This window comes from Tachysurus fulvidraco, chromosome 19, assembly GCF_022655615.1.
Source record: "Tachysurus fulvidraco isolate hzauxx_2018 chromosome 19, HZAU_PFXX_2.0, whole genome shotgun sequence".
Taxonomy (NCBI): domain Eukaryota; kingdom Metazoa; phylum Chordata; class Actinopteri; order Siluriformes; family Bagridae; genus Tachysurus; species Tachysurus fulvidraco.
The window spans coordinates 6,275,834-6,282,629 of record NC_062536.1 but is presented as its reverse complement, the minus strand read 5'-3'; positions in this window follow the sequence as shown (position 1 = coordinate 6,282,629).

Here is a 6,796-nt window from a genome sequence, read left to right as displayed (position 1 = left end):
TTCTTATTCTTATTCTTATTCTTATTCTTATTCTTATTCTTATTCTTATTCTTATTCTTATTCTTATTATTATTATTATTATTATTATATTTTTGCAGCTTACACAGCACCCTAATTCAGTATTAATGGAGAAAAAACAATCATCCAAATATGAGGGATTTGTTACAGAGGTTTTGTCAGTATTTAAAGATTTTGATCACAATATTTTAGAATCCCATGCTACATCAAGGAAGTGCTTAATTTGGATGATGTTGCTATCGTTAATACATTTTTCACAAGTTCTGTTTCACAAGTGCTACCAATGCACCTTATTTTTGAACTGGTGACCTAAAAGATTATAGCCATTTGTCCTATAAAAAACAACCCCCCCCCCCCCAAAAAAAAAAAAAAAAAAAGTGAACAGACTGATGGTGCACATGGTGAAAGGCTTCATTTTGACTCATCAGTGGATATACACTATTGTGGGCATATTCATGCGCCACTGATCGCATGTAATAATGCAGCTCTATCCTCCTGAAATCTGCCTGGATGGGGAGAATAATGATGAGTGCACCGCTCTCAGTGGAACAAGAGAGTGTCTACAGCATTGTGGAAGTCTTTCTTCGCGTCCTATCCTTTTAGGAAGTTGGGGAGAAGGGAAAGTTAAAAGATGGAAGATTTGAAACAGTAGTTTTTTTGGTACAGTGCCTTGACAGATACTGTGTTTAGATATTGTAAGATCCTGACCAGGATGAGGTGAAAAAAATAGAAATGAATGAATGAATGAATGAATGAATGAATGAATGAATGAATGAATGAACGTTTTCTACCTGTGTCCTTAGCATGCTGATAATGAATTAGTCCACTTTCATCTACAGGTGACAAAGCCTCAGAAAAGACATTCTATACTTTCTGTCTTCTAACAGTCATTACACACAGGCTTGACATCACCTAACATATCGAACACAGTCTTAAGAGCATGCTTAAGTCATCAACATACCACTCAGTTTCCAGCATCTTAACAGTCTTCAACAGGGACCCAGTCATTCAGCCAGAGGATTTGTCTTCCACTTTATACTTCAACTCTTACTTCCTCTCTCTGAAAGAACTTCTCATAACTTTTCTCTCTTTGTCACATAAACATCCATGCATGAAGGCCAACAACAGCTGGAGATGTCTATGCTTCACAAAATTCACTCACAGAGTAGTAAAAAAAAAATTACGGCTAATTTGGACGGTTACACACAGTGTGAGTCCTAAAAATTATTCATAAATGGGATGTAGATATGGGACATGGAGACTTGACCTTCACACTTATACATGCGTGTTGAACTTCCCATTCCAGATTTATCTTGCTGTCATAATAAGCTCTACTCTTCTGGCAAAGCTTTATACTAGAGTTTGGATGCAGTCTGTGTTCCAGTTCACCCCAGATGTGTTCAGTGGGGTTGAGTCAGAGTCAGGGCTCTGTGCAGGACACTCGAGTTCTTCCATGCCAACATTAACACACCATGTCTTCATGGAGCTCAGGGGCTTTGTGTACAGGGGCATAGTCATGCTGGAGCAGCCTTTTAAATCCAGAGAAGTGAAGTTGTAATGCTCCAGCATACAAAGACCTTCTAGACAATGAAATGCTATAGAACAAACTTTGTTGTCTGAGGTGATGTTGTGATGTTGTGAAATGTGATGGTCAAGTGTCCACGTTCTTTTAGCCATACAGTGTAAACATTCCCACTGATATTAAAGGATAACACCATAGAACTTTATTACAATACAGATTTTAGTCCCTTTTTGCAGATGTCAGGCTACACTGAACAGCAAAGGAGCAAAGGACCACACAGTGAGGTCACCATGCTGTGATAATTGCATATCCATGTGCTTGTGTAATTCAGCACTAGCATATCTCATCATTTCAGGCCATGTCATGATACCGTGTTCTATTTTAGGGACAGTCTAATGTGCTACTGCAATTGATAAAAGCTTTCAAGTCTTTACTGAACTTTATTCAACTCTTTCACTAATATTAAAGACTATATTTTTACTAAAAGGCTTTTAACTAAGGATCTGTAGATTTTAATCACCAATTAAGTAAATTAATAAGTAATTCTAATGATGCTCTAGATTCATAGTTGGTATGTACTTAGTCTGTCCTTTGTGCCTTTGCACAATGTGATTTTCTGTGGAATCTGCAGGTTTGTAGTTAAAATACAGTATAACAAGGAAATAAAATGATAATAAGACCGCACCTGATCAGACGAGCCTGAAAATTTGCTAATGAAATCCTTTTAAACTACTCTTAAATCAATAGATGATATATTATTATGTGAAATATCTCACTTTTAACCTACTCATCCTTCAAAAAATGATTTCATGTCAGTGTGTTGTGTGGCATGTCAAATAGTTGTATATATTTTACTTAATATTGGAGCCAAAACTTGAGTTTGAGAGTTTGAGTACAATATAGTTAATTAATTGCTATATAGAGTCAAGCTTAGTTCAATAAATAACCAAAAGATTTTAAAGGCTCGGTGACCAAATGTTTTACAGAATGTCTTGCCTATTGATATCTGACATTTCAAAAATAACATTACACCTCCCCATATTTGCAAAATTTTTATTAGAAGCATCTCTCTCTCTGTCTCTCTCTCTCTCTTTCTCTCTGCCTCTCTCTCTCTGTCTCTCTCTCTCTCTCTCGCTCTATCTCTCTCTCTCTCTCTCTCTCTCTCTCACTCTCTCTTTCTCTCTGCCTCTCTCTCTCTCTCTCTCTCGCTCTTTCTCTCTGCCTCTCTCTGCCTCTCTCTCTCTCTCTCTCTCTCTCTCTCTCTCTCTCTCTCTCTCTCTCTCTCTCTCTCTCTCTCTCTCTCGCACTCAATATTGGGTACACATCTGCATTTGTAAATGTACTTCCCATTGTAATTTTTTTCACATAACCACTACCATTATGACTGCCATAGCAAAAGTTATTGACTCATAAGAATGCATTTTTTATCTGAAAAAGCCTGGATATAATTTATATGTAAATGCGTTCCTTGTAGTAGATTATTTGTCAGCAAATTATTGGTCGGATTTAGACAGAAGGAAGGGGGGTAGGAGGTGTACTGCTGCAGCATGAGTCAAGAAGAAAGAAAAGTCGACATAAACACATGAGCCTGGAGCCTAGAGGAAAAATCTCAGCTTTGAAGTATAAAACTAATGTTTCAGGCCCAAATTAAACATCCAAATGACTTTAAAGGGAAGACGAAAAAGGAGGTGATTGAACAGACGAGACAATGGGCTTGTTATTGAGAGAAATGTGTTTGATTACATGCTTGGATAATGCATACGGAAATTAATACATTTAAGGATAAAAAAAAAGAATAATTAGGCTTATAACTCAAAGGCTTATTAACTTTGGGTGCCCTTTTTAAAATAAATGGTATTGATGCAACAGATTAAAACCCAAGGAAAGAGAACTTTTGATCAATACAGTATGTTCACCCTAAACATTTAATAAATTACTTTACAACAGCTAAACATTATTTTTACATTCTTATCAGTGACCAGAATCAGTGTTTGAGTTTATCTGTCTTTGTACTGTACAGTTGCATTAAATACATAATATATACATTGTTTATATAAATATATATATAAATTCAGTACACACAGACTGAAGTAGTTTAAGTCTTTGGTACTTTAAATTGGGATGATTTTAGATCTCAAAAATTACTTCATAAGACCAATAAAATAAACATTTTTAGTGAATCGTTGGCCTTCTGGAAAGTATGTTCATTTACTGTATATCTACTCAATCCTTGGTATGGTATGGTATGGTATGGTATGGTGTGGTATGGTATGGTATGGTGTGGTATGGTATGGTATGGTATGGTATGGTATGGTATGGTGTGGTATGGTGTGGTATGGTATGGTATGGTATGGTATGGTATGGTATGGTATGGTGTGGTATGGTATGGTATGGTATGGTATGGTATGGTATGGTATGGTATGGTATGGTATGGTATGGTATGGTGTGGTATGGTATGGTATGGTATGGTATGGTATGGTATGGTATGGTATGGTGTGGTATGGTGTGGTATGGTATGGTATGGTATGGTATGGTATGGTATGGTATGGTATGGTATGGTATGGTATGGTATGGTGTGGTATGGTATGGTATGGTATGGTGTGGTATGGTATGGTATGGTATGGTATGGTATGGTATGGTATGGTATGGTATGGTATGGTGTCATGCCAATAAGCTAATCGACTCAAAACACCTGCAAAGGTTTCCAACATTGAAATTTCACTTCACTGGAACTAAGAGACTCAGACACTGTTCCAGCATGACGATGACTCTGTGCACTAAGCCCATGAGCTCCATGAAGACACCATCAGTGTCTGATCTCACTAATGCTCCTGTAGCTGAATGATCACTAATCCCCACAGACACACTCCAACATCAGTGTCTGATCTCACTAATGCTCCTGTAGCTGAATGATCACTAATCCCCACAGACACACTCCAACATCAGTGTCTGATCTCACTAATGCTCCTGTAGCTGAATGATCACTAATCCCCACAGACACACTCCAACATCAGTGTCTGATCTCACTAATGCTCCTGTAGCTGAATGATCACTAATCCCCACAGACACACTCCAACATCAGTGTCTGATCTCACTAATGCTCCTGTAGCTGAATGATCACTAATCCCCACAGACACACTCCAACATCAGTGTCTGATCTCACTAATGCTCCTGTAGCTGAATGATCACTAATCCCCACAGACACACTCCAACATCAGTGTCTGATCTCACTAATGCTCCTGTAGCTGAATGATCACTAATCCCCACAGACACACTCCAACATCTAGTGGAAAGCTTTATAATAGGAAACATATCTGGAATGTGATTGTCCACAAACTTTTGCTTGCTAATACAGCGTACATGTAATTTATGACCCACATTACTTGCCACTCATAAAGTCTGATCCCAGTAATATTATTAACCTTCACCTCAGCATACAGCTTTGGGATCAACAGAGTTCAGAGGGTTTGGATTTTAATCCGGTTAGCTAAACGAACGGGTTCAGATTAATTGATGTTAGTTTAAATGTCAGGCACTGGAAAAGTCTTCAAATGTCAGTGCATTGAGGTAAAGTTCAGTCACACAGATGAAATTTCATGGGCCAGTGATAATATTTCAGATTTAATTAAGGTGTGCTTATGTATAATCTTTTACCTTCATCCAGTTCTTTTTTTAAATATATATTTTTATGGCCTTATATCCCTCCTTACTAGACTGAAAAGAGGAGTATGTGGTCAGTCAGACAATATAACAATATATTTGAATATAACAATATATAACAATAGAATATAACAATATAGAATATAACAATATATTTGGTTGATTTTTGTTGAAGTGTAGCTCTGAAACAGATGACTTTTGCACACAGAATCCCTCTCAGAGAACGCAGAGCCCCTTGAGCACTGGCTCCGGTGAAACAGCTGCGTCTTTCGTTGTCACATTACTTTCCCTGGCTGGTGGCACAAATCTTGTTTGACTTTGGCTGTTTGGACCTATATTCCTCCAGGGTCCTTATTAAAAAGCCACTGTGCCTGCTGCTGAACGAAATGCGTTTATCGGGAATCAGTTCGCGTTTCAAGTGACAGCTGGGGACCTGCGACTCCTCTCAATGCCGCCATTAAATTGGTCAGCATCCCATAGACATAACTGCACTGTGCTGGTGGTCAGGAAATGCATTAGGTGAATTACAAGGTGCTGGAGCACTCGAGCCAGTCATTGCTGTCTTTACTTAAGCCAATATGTTTTGTTTCCTTGTACCAGAAAATTGATTGGACAATTTGTCATTTTGTTAAGGCCACTACTGATGGGTACAGACTATACTAACCCATGTCTCTTTCAGTTCATACCAGAACCATTAGAACCATAAAGTAAAGTAAAGAACTCAACATCTTCAGTAATAACTATAGTTATTGCACAGCATATAGTATGCAATAGCATGTAAGCAGCAAGCCTGCACACTTATAAGTAAAAGCCATACATTATATAGAATCACTATATTTTAGTAGTTATATCTGCCTTAATACACACTCCTCTGTGAATTCTTTTCTAATTCTAAGGTGAGGACGTAATGGTTCAGTGGTTCAGTGGTTAAGGCTTTGGGCTGCTGATCAGAAGGTCGGGGTTCAAGCCCACAAGCTGCTGAGACATCAACGTTGGGTCCTTGAGCAAGGCCCCTAACCTCGCCTGCTCCAGGGGCGCCGCACTATGGCTGACCCTGCGCTCTGACCCCAGGCTCATAATAACCTTGGATATGTGAAAACTTCAAGCCTTTCACTGCATGTCATTTGTGCATGTGACAAATAAAATTTTAATTAACTGTGAACAAATGTCCACAAATACACCTCAGTTCTAGGCAGTGGAAATATCTAATATCTCTTATCGTGATTGCTTGGCAAAGGCATCATAAATGATCTTGCATTCCAAAAGCCAAAAATCAATTGCATTGCAGTTATATTAGACTTGCATTGCTCTCATTAATATTAACAATTAATGCAGGGTGTAAAAAGACGGCATCACAAGATACAGCCCCATCCTTGTCCTGCTGAACTAATCAATATTACAAGCTCGTTACTGTGATTAATTTTCATCTTCAGCTCGCTATCATCTCACCCGCCTCAGCTCTGAGTTTGCTATCAGACAGGGAGGGTGCTTAGATAAGTACTTTTATGAGGTGTGCATTTTGACAGATATTAATTGCATCCTCAAAACATTTTTTCTCTTTTTTTATCTGTCTGTCTGTCTGTCTGTCTGTCTGTC